Source organism: Chrysochloris asiatica, unplaced genomic scaffold (genome assembly GCF_000296735.1).
Source record: "Chrysochloris asiatica unplaced genomic scaffold, ChrAsi1.0 scaffold00036, whole genome shotgun sequence".
Classification (NCBI taxonomy): domain Eukaryota; kingdom Metazoa; phylum Chordata; class Mammalia; order Afrosoricida; family Chrysochloridae; genus Chrysochloris; species Chrysochloris asiatica.
The window spans coordinates 21,572,644-21,589,649 of record NW_006408554.1 but is presented as its reverse complement, the minus strand read 5'-3'; positions in this window follow the sequence as shown (position 1 = coordinate 21,589,649).

Sequence of the window (17,006 nt, the reverse complement as noted above, 5' to 3'; positions counted from 1 at the left end):
ACCCCATGCACAGCAGAACGAAACAATGTCCGATCCTGGGCCAACCTCACTACCACTGCCACTTGAGTCCATCAGTGATGCCACCTGGCCAATCCATCTCGTTAGGGGTCTTACCCACATTAGAGTTCCAAATTTTTACAATCACAATTAACTCTGTTAACAATTAATCACAACTGAATCATATAATCCTTTCAGGATCTTTCCCCCTACCTTCTCTTATCCAGACCCATCAGAGAAAAAATAGTTTAGTGAGAGTTACAAAAACTATGAGTAGAAGAGCCATGTTTAGTAATTCACTGTAATGTAACATCGTAACTGCCAAACCACCAAGAAGCATAGCTCAGCCAAGTTGACACTCAACTTTAATCATCACAATAAGGAAGTCCTTCTTTCTTCTTAAACTACCTAATGAAGCCAGTGAAAACAATTTAGTAGACTCTGCTTTTGTAAACTGAAATGATACATTTGTAAATGTCTAATTCTCCCTGCCTGACCCCTCCAGAATTTAGACATTCTTATTGAGTATTCTTACTTTTATGGCAATACAGATATTTTCATATGTTTAACAAGAATCTGTTCTCCTTGTTAACAGGTCATACTTGGAAACGTTGGTTATATAACCAAGACTTGACTGGAACATTTTATTTGAGAATGTTGGTCATAGAATCAGATAGAGCCAGATACTTTTAAGCAACCAATTTGACATTATGGAGTCAGTGTTTACCGAGTACTCCCAAGAAAACCAGCCTGGTACCTGACGTACCTTCACACATCTGCCAGTTTGTCGGACCGTGGTAGCTTGCTATGATTCTGGAAGCTGTGTGACTACTGTTTGAAATACCAGTAGGCTCACCAATGGTGGACTGGTTTCAGCTGAGCTTCCAGACCAAGAACAGATTAGGAAGAAGTAATAGGTGTTCCGTTTCTGAGGGATTAACCCCTGAAAACACTGAGTAACAGTGACAGATTGATATATTGCCAGAAGATAAGCTGTTCAGTTTGGAAGACACTCAGAATACTGTGAAATAGAGTTGGACTCAAGGATGTGAATGGAGCAAAGCTTTCAGGATCTTCATTTGCTGATGGAGCATGATTGAAAATGAGAAGAAACAGCTACAAGCATCCACTAATAATTGGAACATGGGATGTAAGGAGTATGAATCTAGGAAAATTGGGAGTCATCAAAGTTGGAATGGAACACATAAAGATCAGTGTCCTAAGCATTGGTGAGCTGAAATGAGCAGGTACTGGCCATTTTTAATGAGTCAATCATATTGTTTGCTATGCCAAAGTGACAATTCAATAGAAATGATGTCCCACTCATCATCAAAAAGAACATTTCAGGACCTACCTTGAAGTACAATGCTGTCTGTGATAGGATAGTATCCAGATCCTTACAAGGAAGACCAATTAATAAGAATATTATTCAAATTTACTCACCAATCCCTAAAGCTAATTATAAAGAAATTGAAGAATTTTAACAATTTCTATAGTCTAAAATTGATCAAACATGCGGTCAAGATACAGTGATAATTACTAGTAATTAGAATGAAATTTGGAAACAAAGAGGAGATATCGGTAGTTGAAAAATATGGCCTTGGTGATAGAAATGACACTGACAATTATATGATAGAATTTTGTAAGAACAATGACTTCTTCATTGCAATCAACAACATAGTGACTATATACACAGACTTTACCAGATGGAATAGACAGAAATCAAATTGACTGCATCTATGGAAAAAGGCCCTGGTATGGCACTGTAGGATTAGCACTGGACTGCAAACCACAAGGTTGGCAGTTCAAACCAACCAGTTACTCATCGGAAGCCCTATCCTGGGTCACTATGAGTCAGAACTGACTCGACGGCACTTAACAACAAAAACAAATGGAAAAAACGGCTATGGAGAAGCCCAACATCAGAAGTAAAAACAAAGCCAGAGGCCAATTGTAGAATAGACCATCAACTGCTCATATTCAAGTTCAGGCTGGAGAAAGTTTTTTTTAAAATTCATGAGAGCCAAAATCAAGCCTTGAGTATTTCCCACCTGAATTTAAAGACCATCTCAAGAACAGAGTTAATGCAGTAGACACTAATTACTGAAGACCAGCAGCATAGTGAGATGATATCAAGAGCATTATACATGAAGAAAGCAAAACTATACCATTAAAGAAAAGTGATGAATCTGCAAAATACCTCAATATGTGGATGAACCTGGAGGATATTATGCTGATAATGAAATTAGTAAATCAACGAAGGACAAATATTGTATGAGAGCCCTATTATAAAATTCAAGAAATATCCTTTGATGGTTACCAGGGGTGAGAGGAGAGGGGAAGTAATTCACTAGCTCAAGGGTTGTTGCTGTTAAGTGCCATCTGCATAACAACCCATTACAAGGTTGCTGAGGAACACCTGGGGGGTTTGAACCACCGACCTTGTGGTTCACAGTCCAGTGTTTATCCTATAGCACAACACCAGGAGTTCTGGTTAAAGGGTTGTTGTTGTTGTTAAGCACCACCATCAACTCAATTCTGACACATATATGGTTTTCAAGGAGCAGCTGGAGTTTGAACCTACGACCTTGTGATTTAAACCGACCTTGAGATCAAGTGCTTGTCCTGTAGCACCACATGAGGACTCTGGCTAAAGGGTTGTTGTTGTTGTTGTTAAGTGCCATCGAGTCGATTCTGACCCATAGCGACTCTGAACAGGGCTTCTGAGGAGCAGCTGGTAAGCTTGAAATGCCGACCTTGCAGTTCAAATGGTTTTGCAGTCTGGCGCATTAACCCACAGTGCCACACCAGGACTCCCACAATATTACCTCTGTTCACTGTAACTCTTGTTCCCTTTTACTTTCATTGTAGTAGACATATGTCAATTTGATTGAAGGAGAAGGCAATGTACAATAAAAGGAAAGTTGGAAAAATACTGATGGAGGCATGGGAAGACACTGGGTAAAGTGCAAGAGTTAAAGGGAACAGAAGTAATATTGTTATAAACAACATCCTGAAATAACACTGGCCTATGAGCAGATACACAAGGTCGGCAGTTCCAACTCACCAACTGGTCCCTGGAAACCCTATACAAGGGTGCTGCTATGAGTCAGTATTGAGTCCATGGCACTAACAACTACAATGGTTAGATACAGGGCACATGGTAGTATAGTGAATTACAAGTTGGGCCAATAAATGCAATGTCAGCAGTTCAAATCTATCAGCAGCTCTGTAGGATAAAGATGAGGCTTTCTACTCCCATAAAGATTTACAGCCTCAGAAAACCTATACAAAGGTTGCCATGAGTCGAAACTAACTCAACAGCATACAACCACCACCACCACCCAGTTGTATATTAGTATTTAACTTAGTTGCAAACATATCCATGAATATAGTGGAGCATACAGGGGAGAAGGTTATAAAAACTTCCTAGATATTTCTAAATACCTTAAGGGAATGAATTGCTGGGCCTGGAGACTTAGGACCATGGTCTTGGGGAACACTATGGTCAACTGGTATGACATAGTCCATGAAGACAGTGTTCTCCATCCTACTTTGGTGAGTAGTAACTGGGATCCTAAAAGCTCATGAGCAGACATCTAAGGGGCAAGTATTGATCTAGCCCTTCCTATAGGAAAAATAAGTAATGAAAATTGAAGTTGCTTGTAAACAATTAAACCATGGACTAATGAGCCACATGAACATTAATCTCCATGACCATGAGAACAGAAGAACTAGATGGTACCTGCCACCACTACTACCAACTGCTTTGAAAGGGACTGCATTACAAAGTCCTGAGCACAGTGAAAGAAAATGTGGAACAAAAGTCAAAATCATAAAAAGACCAAGCTTATGGGTCAGATAAAGTTTGGCAGATCCCCCAGATTATGGCCCTTGATCACTTTTCAGGTATAGAATGGAAATCAATTTTTTTTTCTAAATTTTCAGTCAAGTTATAAATAGATAGGTATATCGGCTGGGGGTTTGGAGGGAACAACATTAATGGGGTTAGCACCTGATAGAATGGTCAACCATTTGCGATCAAAAGGGCGGCATTTACCCAAGGATAAAATTCAGAAGGGCTGGGAAAGAAGGAAGAGCGGAAACCAGAAACAGGGAGGAAGTGGGATAAATGTTACATGGAGGAGATTGCAATCACTGAGATGAAATGAAGTGTATGATTTGTTGATTGCAAAACAGATGATCTGCTCTGTAAACCTTCACTCAATTCACAATAGAATTTTTTTAAAAAGAGAAAGAAAAGACCCAAAGGGGTATCAAAAGAGACAACGAAATTTGCTTTTGAATGTAAAATAACAAAAGGGATTATAAGAAGTGGTAAGGTCAAGAGTTGGACAGAAAATTTTAAAGGACAGCACAAGAAGACAAAGTAAAGTATTATAATGAGATGAGTCCGAAAAGCAAAAGGGAGAAACATACTAGGCATTTCTCAAGCTGGAAAAAAAAAAAAGTGAAACAAATCAAGCCTTGAGTTGCAATATTGAAGGATGTTATGGATAAAATATTGAATGATGTAATAAGCATCAAAAGTAGATGTAACACATATACAAATTCACTGCACCAAAAAGAATTAGTAGATGTTGAACCATTTCAGGAGGTAGCATATGACCATGAACTGATGATATTAAAGGAAGAAATCCAAGCTTTACTGAAGGCATTAGCAAAAATAAGGCTCCAGGAATTGACAGAATACCGATTGTTTCAACAAATCAATGCAGCACCAGAAGCACTCACTAGTCTGTGCCAAGAAATCTGGAATTATGACCACCAAACTGGAAGAAATCTATAGTTGTGCCCATTCCAAAGAACGGCGATCCTACAAAATATGGAAATTATCAGACAATATCATTAATATCACACACAAGTACATTTTTCTGAAGATAATTAAAACACAGTTGCAGGGAACTGCCAGAAATTCAAGCCAGATTCAGAACAGAAGAGTAAGTGGAGCGTGGGCTATCATTGCTGACATCAGATAAATCTTAGTTGAAAGCAGAGAATACAAGAAAGATGTTTACTTGTGTCTTATTGATAAAGGCATTTGACTGTGTGAACTATAACAAACTGGAATTACAGAACACTTCATTGTGCTCATGAGGAACCTGTATATATACATACAAGGCAGTTATTAGAACATATAAAGGAGGTACTGATTGGTTTGAAATCAGTAAAGTTGTGTTCCGTGGTTAGTTTGTGTTAAGCAAATAATCCCAGAAGCTGGACTATATGAAGTAAAGTGTGGCATCAGGATTGAAGGAAAGCGATATGCAGATGGCACAAGCTTGCTTACTGAAGGCAAATAGGACCTGAGACACTTGCTGATGAAGCTGTAAGAACACATCCTTCAGCATGGATTCAACTCAGTATAAAGAAAACAAAATGCCTCACAACTGTACCAAGAGATAACATCATAATAAATGTAAAAAAGATTGAAGTTACCTAGGATTTTATTTCATTTGGTTCCACAATCAATGCTCAAGGAAAGAGCAGTCAAGAAATTAAGGGATGTACTGTGGTAGCAAATTTGCTGCAAAAAAAAAACCCTTTTTAAATGTGTCACTTTGAGAATTAACGTGTACCTAACTCAAGCCATGGCATTTTCAATTGTCTCATATGAATTACATTTGAGTTATGGTGTTGGAAAATAATATTGAAAGTACCATGGTCTGCCAGAAGTACAAACAAATCTGTCTTGGAAAAAATGCAGCCAGAATGCTCCTTAGAAGTAAGTACTTTAGTACATCTTTAGTACTTTGGACATATTGTCAGGAAGGATCAGTCTCTGGAAAAGGACATCATAGTAAAGCGGAAGGTCAGCAAAAAAGAGGACAACCCCCAATGAAATGGATTGATATCGTGGCTGCAGCAATGGACCCAAATATGACCATAATTGTGAGGATGATGCACGACCAAGCAGAGCTTCCTTCTGTTGTTTATAGGGTCTCTATAATTCTGAGCCAATTCAGCAACAATGACAACCTAATGTACAGGGTTCCCTGTCTTATATGTAAGTCAGGTAGGTCACTTCTTAGTAGGCCCATAATGTGATTATTTGGGAAATTTTGAGAAGAGAGAAATTCACAAATATTTATAGACAAATCAAATGAAATCTGATGAATTCTTGGTGTAGCTTCCTATCCTGGAGTGGCTTTTCCAAGGAGTATTTGGTGGATTTGAACCACCAACCTTGTGATCCTCAGTTAAGTGCTTATCCTACAGCCCCATACCAGGAATCCCTCTGTGGGCAGTTACACTCTATCCTATAGGGTTACAATGAATCAGAATCAATTCAACAGCAGTGCATTTAACAACATTGAACTTTATCTGAACCCCACGTTTCCAGGAAACAGCTATGGTTGGAAATCCTCCCTCCCTTTTATGTTCTAGGAGAGAAATGGAGAACCACAAGGGGCCTTCCTTTCTTCCTTATTCTGAGATAAGATTCTTCTTGTACCTCCTCAGCTAAGACCCAGCTCCATCTTCCTCATGAATCTCATTAGAATCACTGCTGGACTCCCTTGTTCACTGGGCTCTAGAAGATACCAGACCTTTTCTTTTCTTTGAGATGTCCCTCATTAATTAACCTCCTCCTTGTTGCAACAGCCTGCATAAAATCATTAATTGATTTGTTTTTCACAATATTATCACAGCTTTTACATTTATGTAATCTAACAGAAAATAAGAGAAAAAAATTCATGAAGTTCTCTATATATAACAATAGTTTCTACAAGGCCACCTGATGAGTCTTAGTCTGATTCTAAAGTATTTGTTGTTGTTGTTGTTATGTGCTGTGGAGTCCGTTCCAACTCATAGCCACCTTGTACAGGGTTTCCAAGGCTGTATGTCTTTATGGGAACAGAAAGCCTCATCTTTCTCCCGTGGAACAGCTGGGAGTTTCAAATTAATTGACCTTGTGGTTCGCAGCCCAATTCGTAACCACCACGGTCCCCCCAAATCTTCTTGTCCTTCAATGTCCACATGTGGCTGTTAGGCACTGATAGGTGTCTAGTCTGACATGGGAGGTGCTGCAGTTATAAAACACTATACTTCAGAGACTTTTTATGAAAAAAGAAGTAATATATCTCTTTTTCAAGTCTAACATGTTGCTATGTTACTATTCTAGATACATTGGGATAACTAAAATATATCATGGAGTCACTGGATATTACAAACAGTTAAGCACTTAATTACTAGCAGAAAGTTAGGTGGTTCAAAGCCACTCAGGGTAGCCTCAGAAGACAGGTCTGACACTCTGCTACCAAAAAAAATCAGTGTTGAAAATCCAATGAAACAGTTCTACTCTGCACACATGGTCATGGGTCACCATGAGTTGCTAACTGCTGCTGAGCCAATTCCTACTCATGCAAAATGGACTTTCAGGGGCCTGTTTTACATGGGTCAACACGTTATAAGGCAGCTGTTCTCTCATGAGAACTGCCCACATGAGAATTGCTCACAGCTGAAAATTCCAGCAGCAGACTGCCCTGTGGCCATTATCAATGCTGGGTCCTGGCAGGAATATGAGCATCACAGGATGAAGAGACTGACTGCTAGCTCCCTATCAGCAGAGGGCTGGCCCCAAGGCCAGTTGAGGGTTCTGTGGAGAAGACTGCTGAATGCCTCATCAGCTGCCTCTAGCCCTGCCATAGCTATCTATCCCTGTGTGAGAAGACCACTGCTTCAGAGCTTTCCAGCTCATTTACTATACCCTCAGAGTGAGAAAAGTCCCTCCTTTCCTTAGAAGTAATAAGACACTGGTTGTCTCTCACCCCAATGTGTGTAATTGTGCTGGAATCTACACAAATGCCTTCAGCCAGCTCAGGCCTTCCTGTTTTGGAAGACACAGGCAGCACAGGTGGTGAAGCACATACAGGCAGAGCAGCTGGAACACATGCCAGCAAGGCACAGACACACACCATCCTACTGCTGACCCTGCTCCCGTTCTGAGCAGCAATGGAACACATTAAACATTTACAACCATAACCTGTGTGCTGATCTAGGTTTCCTTCTCACACACAGTCTTCTCAGTAAAAAGCACCAGACCACAGGCAGGGAGTCTCTGGTTGGCTGGGTGAGTGAGCCTGGATGAAACACCTGAGATTCATTCCCCACCCACAGCAACTCTGCAGTTTAAACACTTAGAGATTTCTTTAGGACACATTCACAATTTATTTTACAAGATAATTAATTGTTGTTGTTAAGTGCCATCAAGTCGGTCCCAACCCATAGTGACCCTGAACAGGGTTTCCAAGTAATAAGAACAAAAAATTAATTAAAACAAACCTCATGCAACAATTTTATTGGCTTCAACAAATAGCTACTATTTTAATTGCTATTGGGTGCTAATGTATTCTCAAACACACTGCCATGGAGTCCTTTCCAACTCATAGTGAGCCTATGTTGTTGATGTTATTATGTGCCAATGAGTCAGAACTGATTCAGAGTAACCCTAAATATGGTTTCCAAGGATCACCTGGTAGGCTTGAACCACCGATCTTAGGTTAGCAGTCCAGTGCTTATCCTATAGCTCCACAGAGTTTCTAGCCTAGGCTATAGATCTTTACAGAAACAAACTTCCACATCCTTCTTTGCCACATCTTTCTCGTGAATGCAGCTGGTAGGTTCAAGCCTCTGATCTTTTGTTTAGCACCTGGGCACTTTAATGACTGTATCACCAGGCCTCCTCCTAATGTGTTAAGGAACCATCAACTAAATGAACAATCTATAAGATTTAAGACAGACATCTCATTAATCTGACTATTGCTAGTTAAATTATTTGCACATGGTACAAATATCATGGTGTGGCACTTAGGATAAGCACTTGACTGTTAAACACTAGGTAGGCAATTCAAGCCCACTGAGCCACTCCTTAAAAACCTTATACAGGGTCTCTATGACTCAGTGGAACTTAACAACAATACAAGCACATGTTGTCCTTTAAATATATGAAATAAGAGTCTCCAATCTGTCCACAACAATGACAACACCTATATCCCAGACTGTGGCTCCAATTAAATTTTTTTTTGCTACTAAAAGAAGTCAAGGTTACTTGGAGAAATTTTTGATTCAGGGCTTGGGCAGTAAAGTAAAAAATGAACCTGGAACATCTTGCTATGCCAGAAATTAAGAAAGTGCACAAGGAACAATGGGGATATGCCAAAGGATACAGAGACCAGAGTGATGACGCTGTCATTGATCAGGTCTAGAACAACCACTATGGAAAATAGTATGGTGCTTTCTCAGGTTGGAAATAGAAGCGCCATGTGACCTAGCAATCCCTCGACTTGGTATATATCCACAAGAAATAAGAGCCAGGACACAAGTAGATATAAACACAATGTTCATTGCAGTACTCTTCACAGTAACAAAAAGATGAAGACAGCCAAATGCCCATTAATGGAAGAGTGGATTTAAAAAACTCTGATACATACACACAATGGAATACTATGCAATACTGAAGAATAAGGATGAAGCTCTGAAACACCCCATAACATGGCTGAATCATATTGTATGAGATCACTATCGTAAAAGCTCAAGAAAAGGTTTTCACAGTAAAAGAAACATTCTTTGATGGTTATCAGGCATGGGAGGGAAGGGAGAGTAATTCACTGAGGGTTGTTGTAGTGTTAAGTGCCATTGAATCAGTTCTGACTCATAGCAACTCTGTATGGGATTTCCAGGGAGTGGCTGGTGGGTTTGAGTCAGCAACCTTGTGGTTAGCAGTCCAGTGCTTATCATACAGCGTCACACCAGGACACATGTTAAGTCAGGTGATGGGGAGGGCAATCTACAGGAAAGGGGAAGGCAATATGCAAGAAGAGGGAGGTTGGCAGAAGAATGATGAAGACAAGTAAAGATACAGGGAGGTATGCAAAGGCTAAAGGGTATAGAGGCATAGTGTTATATACACAACCTTGGAACAAGTTTTCTGCAGGTTAATACACAGTAGACACAGGTTGAATGGGTATAGGAGAAAGAATGGGATTATACTATCACAAATATAAGAGTTTAAAAGAGGATATTTGTGCACAGGTATTCACCTTTGCTGCAAATACAACTATGAATGTGGTGGAGCATACAGTGGGCAAAATGATATAAACCTGTTAGATATTTATCAAATATTTTAAGGTAATGAGTTGCTTAGGACAACAGTCTCAGGGGACACCATGGTCAATTTAGATGATCCACAAAGACAATGTTCTACATCCTACTTTGATGAGTAGCATCTGGAGTCTTAAAAGCTCATGAGTGGCCATCTAAGGTGCAGCTATTGGTCTCTCCATGTGTGGAAACCAAAAAAGAGTAATGACCATCAAAAATGCTTGAAATCAATTGTTCCAATGGACTAATGTTGTTGTTAAGTGCTGACTCATAGCAACCCTATACACAACAGAATGAAACACTGCCTGATCCTGGGCCAACCGCATAATTGTTGCTACATTTGAGCCCATTGATGGTGACACTGTGCCAATTCATCTTGTTGGGGTTATTCCTTTTTTTCTCCAGCCCTCCACTTTACCAAACATGATATCCTTCTGTAGTGACTGGTCCCTTTTGACAATATGTCCAAAGTATGAAAGATAAAGTCTGGTCATCCTGGCTTCCAAGGACCACTCTGGCTGTATTTCTTCCAAACATATCTGTTTTTTGGCAGTCCATGGTACTTTCAATATTCTCCTCCAACACCATAACTCAAATGCATCAATTCTTCTACAGTCTTCCTTATTTACTGTCCAACTTTCGCATACATATGAGGTTATTGAAAATACCATGGCATGCATCAGGCATACCTTAGTCCTCAAACTGACATCTTTACTCTTCAAAACTTTAAAGAGGTCTTGTGCAGCAGATTTGCCTAATGCAATATGTCGTTTGATTTCCTGACTGCTATTTCTAAGAGTGTTAATGGTTGCTCCGAGCAAAATGAAGTCATTGACAACTTCAATCTTTTTTCCATTTATCCTGATGTTATTTATTGGTCCAGTGGTGAGGATTTCTGTTTTCTTTACAGTGAAGTGCAACCCATACTGAAGACTGTGGTCTTTGATCTTAATTAATAAGTATTTTAAGTCCTTTTGGCTTTCTACAAGCAAGATTGTATCATCTTCATGTTGCAGGTTGTTAAAGAGCCTTCCTCCAATCCTGATGCCACATTTCTCTTCATATAATCCAGTTTCTCTGATTATTTGCTCAGCATACAGATTGAATAAGTATGATGAAAGAATACAACCCTGGCACACACCATTCCTAATTTTAAACCATTCGGTGTTCACTTGTTCTGTTTGAACAACTGCCTCTTCATCTATGTACAGGTTCCTCACAAGCACAATTAAGTGTTCCAGAATACTCATACTTCACAATGTTGTCCATAGCTTATCATGATTCACACATTTGAAAGCCTTTGCATCGTCAACAAAGCACAAGTAAACATCTTTCTGGTATTCTCTGCTTTCAGCTAAGATCCATCTGATGTCAGCAATGATATCCCTCATACCATATCCTCTTTTGAAACCAGCTTGAACTGCTGGAAGTTCGTTGTCAATGTATGGTTGCAGCCATTTCTGTATTACCTTTAGTAAAACTTGACTCACATGGGATATCAGATATTGTCTGATGATATCTGCATTCCATTGGACTAATGGAACATATCAACATCAGTCTCCCTTACTCTAAGATAAGAAGAACTAAATGGTACCCTCCTACCACTACTAACTGCTATGAAAGGGATGACATTAAACAGTCCCTCCTCCAAAAAAAGAATAAGCTTACAGTCAAAAAGAGACTTGAGGAACCTGAGACTATGACCCTCAATCACCCTTCAAATCTGGGAAGGAATTTACCCTCGTGGCCCAACTTTCAGCCAAGAAGTAGATAGATATATAGGGAGAAGCAACAACAACAGTAAGGCATGCTCACCATAGAATGGGCCATCATTCAAAATCAAAAGTTTAACAATCACCTAAGTACAAATTTGGGAAGGGATGGGAAGGTGGTGGAATGGAAATGGGAACCACAGGGAGGAAGTGCAATAACTGTTGCTGTATGGAGGGGATTGCAATCATTGAGATGAAACAAATTATATGATTTGTTGAATGTAAAACTGATGATCTGCCCTGTAAACTTGCACTCAATTCACAATAAACAGGTTTTTAAATTTTTATTTTTATAAGTTTTCATTGTGAATTGAGTGGAAATTTACAGGGCAGATCATCAGTTTTACATTCAACAAATCATATACTTTGTTTCATTACAATGATGATAATTCCCTCCATGTCCCATCAGTTAACAGTATTTCTCTCTATTCGTTTTAGCTCTTTAAAAAAAAAACAAAAAACTCTCAGGCAAATATAATAATTTACACCACCAAAGGGCACATTCTGCAAATCTGCTTCCTGGCCACCAGCTCTCAGTCCCTTTCTTTCCATGAATCTAGAGTCCTCAGCTGCTCCCTCTCTCCATGTCCCCAACTCTGCCTCCATCTCTGGTGTTGCTGCTTCTCTGGATAAGGTCCCACATTCCACTTGTGCTCTTCTCCTGTGATGGTCCTAGGGTCCTCTGTTTCTGGACTGTAAGAGTAATTATTCCCCTGTTTTTGTTACAAAATTTCTACCTTCACAATTGTGACGGTCGCAATTAGTCATGATAACAATTATTCACTATTGAATCATAAGAATCTTATCCCCATCTCTCTTTCCAGACCCATCTGACAAGATGAAAACTATTCAATGGGGACTCTATCTTCCCCAACACACTCTTAAACTAAACTCCCTCTTGAAACCTTGTAAGCCAGTCACTTCATGCCTTTATCACCCCCTCATTTTAGGTAGTCAATGTCTAAGTTGCCTGTCCCTATACAGAGGTGGATAGAGCATTGATACTTGATGTGAAGACTCCTTCCCTCTCTGTTAGTATTTTGAGTTACTACTGCTACATATTTTAACTATGAATTATAACATGCTGAGTAAAAGAGAAATCCACTGAACATTAATTTTAAAAATCAAACAAAAATAGGAGAAAAAGTTCTTCCTTATAGTAGAGTGCAACTAATAAATGCAAAAGTTTAAAGTAGGATGAAGAAAGAGATTTTATGCAGTTTTAATGTGATCTCCACATCAAATACTTATTGATTGCAAAAGGAAGCAAAGGTTTCCTTTTGTAATCAATGGCATATTACATCTTAATCAAGTGATCAAAGTCATTGTCACAAGAAATAATAAGCACTGACTTGCCATCTGAGATGCAAGGAGAAGAGCACAGTATCACATCTACAATATCTGAGTTTCATCATGAGAAAGGGAGCTCATTAGCAATAGAGAGATTAACCCTAAATCTGATGGGTTATTTGTTTAATTGATAGTTCCTGAATACATGAGGATGTTGCCCTTGTGGTGCAGTAGTAGTTAAAGTGTTTGGCAGCTAGTCAAAAGATTACCAGTTCAAACCTACCAGTTGCTCCACTAAACGGGGAAAGACGTGACAACCGTTTTCCATACAGATAGCTGTCTTGAAAACCCTCCAGGGCACTTCTACACTATCCTATAGGGTCGCTATGTGTCAGAATCAACTAGGTGACAAAAGATATGGGGTTTTTGTTAGTCATGAGAAAGCCATGGACAATCCCAAATGGAATGATATTTTATCAAATTAACTAGTCATTATTCTAAATATGACAGTCAAGAGGCTGTTCCAGACTGAAGGAGCCCCCAGAGAGTTACTGATGGGTGGGTTGTGGGAGCATGGATAGATCCTTTTCCTATAAATCTTATTATTGTGATAATTGGGAAATTTTGAATTGAGTCTACAAGATTCTCCATGTTTTATGCTAAGTTCAAAATTGTATCAAAATTAATTTTTTTTAAAAAAAGAGCAGAAAGAGTCTTGCCCCTTTGCCTCTTACATTGTTGCCTGTGACTGACAGAATTGTTTTAAATAGGTGATAATTATGTATCATAAGTTAACATGTATGTGAATGTGAGAGAGAGATTTAAAAGCAATGACATAGATAAGGACTTGAAAAAGTTCCTGGAAAAAAAAAAATTCTATTATCGTTTAATTTCATTTTTCCATGAGCTTTTCAAAGCCCCTTTGTGTGTGTGTGTGTGTGTGTGTGTGTGTGTGTGTGTGTGTGTTCACAGGGCTTCAAAATGTTGATGAAAAAATTCCATCATCTTTTTAATTCCATTCTGAAACTTCCTCATAGATAGACTGTTGTTGTTGTTAAGTGTCATTGAGTCAGTTCTGACCCATAGCGACCATGTATAGGGTTTCCAAGGAGCAGCTAGTGAGCTTGAACTGCCGACTTTGTGGTTCAAACTGACTTTGCAGTCCAGTGCATTAACCAACAGCCCTACACATACAGAGAGAGCGAGACAAGAGTGTGGCATTGTAGGATCAGCACTGGATTGCAAGGTCATTTGAATCACAAGGTCAGCGGTTCAAACTCACCAGCCACTATATAAGGTCTCTATGGTCAGAACTGACTTGACAGCACTTAACAACAACAAATTATATATATACATACATACATATATATATATATATATATAGAGAGAGAGAGAGAGAGAGAGAGAGCGTTTTGGTAGCGTAGTGGTTATGAATCGGGCCGCTAATCCCAAGGTCGGCAGTTAGAAACTACCATCTGTTCCGTGAGAGAAAGATGAGGCTTTCGGATCCCGTAAAGATTTACAGCCTCGGAAACCCTGTTCAGGATCACTCTGAGTTGGAACAGACTCCATGGTACTTAACAACAACAATTTACATATATACATATATGACATGTGAACAAATACATGTGATAACTGTCAGGCATATCTTTTATCTAAGGAACTCATCAATTTTAATTTCCATCTCCAAAACAGCATTTGAAAGTTCTACAACTAAGCAGTAAATTTGCACTGAAAAAATGGTGTTCAAGAAACATCAAGTCACAGTCTTTTGGAAGGGGATAGATATCTCTATGGATTCAGAAAATCCTTAGTTTTCTTACTAATTCTCTTAAGGTCTTCTGACCTTGGTTGTCAGTCCAATGCAGGTCCTATAGAGCCACACCAGAAGTTCTTCCTAATCCATAATCCTTTAAAATATATATATTTCTGAAACAAGTAAGCCTGACTCATTCTTCAGAACATTTTGGCAAACACATCAATATGATTACATTTGTGAGTAACCTGGAGGAATAAAGAACATGATTCAAAGTACTAAGTAAAGCTACTATACCACAGATACAAATCCACATCTTTTTATTCCTCCCCAAACACCTTATTCCAAGTCCTTGGACACAGGAGCCAATTGTGGAGGACTCTGGGTGTGTCCCTACCATTGTTCCATCAGTTTGTTGTACTGTGGTGGCTTGATTGTTGCTGTGATGCTGGAAGCTATGTCACTGGGATTACAAATATCAGCAGGGTCACCCATAGTGGACAGGTTTCAGTGGAGCTTTCAGATTAATACAGACTTGGAAGAAGGGAAAAAAAGATTACTTCTGAATGTTTGTTGTTGTTGTTGTTAGGTGCCATCCAGTCAGTATCGACTCTGAAGGTTTGCTCACTGAAAATCTAATGAGCAGCAGCAGAATATTGTCACATATGGTACCAAAAGATGAAAATATTATGACTAGAATGAGAATATTGTCAGATACAGTTCCAGAAATTGAGCCACTCAGTTTGAAAGACACTCAAAATAACTGAGTAAGAGCTGCCTCCTCAAAATAAAGTTAATTATGTTGATGTCAATGGGGTAAAATGCTTCTGGAACCTATATTTGCTGATGGGACATGACTCAAAATGAGGAGAAACAGTTGTAAACATCCATTAATAATCAGAATATGGAATGTACAAAGTATGAATTTAAGAAAATTGGAGGTTGTCAAAATTGAAATGAAACTTATAATCATCAATATCCTAGGCAATACTGAGTTGAAATGGACTGGCATCAGCCATTTTGAATCTGACAATCATATGGTTTACTATTCCAGGAACAACAAATTGAAGAGCAATGGCATCACATTCATCATCAAAAAGAACATTTCAAAATCTATCTTGAACTATAATGGTACCTGTAATAGGATAATATCCATATGCCTATAAGGAAAACCAATTAATACCATTATTATTCAAATTTATATATCAACCACTAAACACAGTGATGATGAAAATTAAGAATTCTTGCAAGTTCTCCAATCTGAAATTGATCAAGCATGCAATCAAGATACACTGATAATTACTGGTGACTCAAATGTGAAAGTTGGAAACAAAGAAGAAGGATCAGTAGTGGACAAATATTACCTTGGTGACAGAAATGATGATGGAGATCAGATGATAGAATTTTGCAGATCAATGACTTACTCGTTGCATATAACTTTTTAAAGCAACATAAATGTTGCTTATATGTATGGACCTCACCAGGTGAAATACACAGGAATCCAATATATATATGGAGGAAGGAGGGACATGCAAAAGATCCATATTGTCAATCAAAACAAAGCTAGGGGCTGTCTGTGAAAGAGACCATCAATTGCTCATATGCAATTTCAGACTGAAGCTGAAGAAAATTTAAACAAGTCCAGGAAAGCCAAAACCTTGAATATATATCACTGGAGTTTAGAGATCATCTCAAGAACAAATTTGATGCACTAATGACCGAATAGTAGAGCATCCGTAGGATGACATCAAGACCATCCTACAGGAAGAAGACAAAGGGTCATTAAAAGACAGGAAAGAAACAGAGGCCAAAATAGATATCAGAAGAAACTCTGAAACTTGCTCTCCCACATAGACATGCTAAAGCAAATGGGAGAAATGAGGAAGTAAAAGAACTGAACGAAATTTTCAAAAAGTAGCTCCAGAAGATAAAGTTAAATATTATAATGAAATTTGCAAAGATCTAGAGTTAGAAAACCAAAAGGAAAGAACATACTGAGCATTTCTCAAGCATAAAAAAAACTGAAAAAAATATGTCTTGACATATTTTTGGGCAGAATATTGAATGAT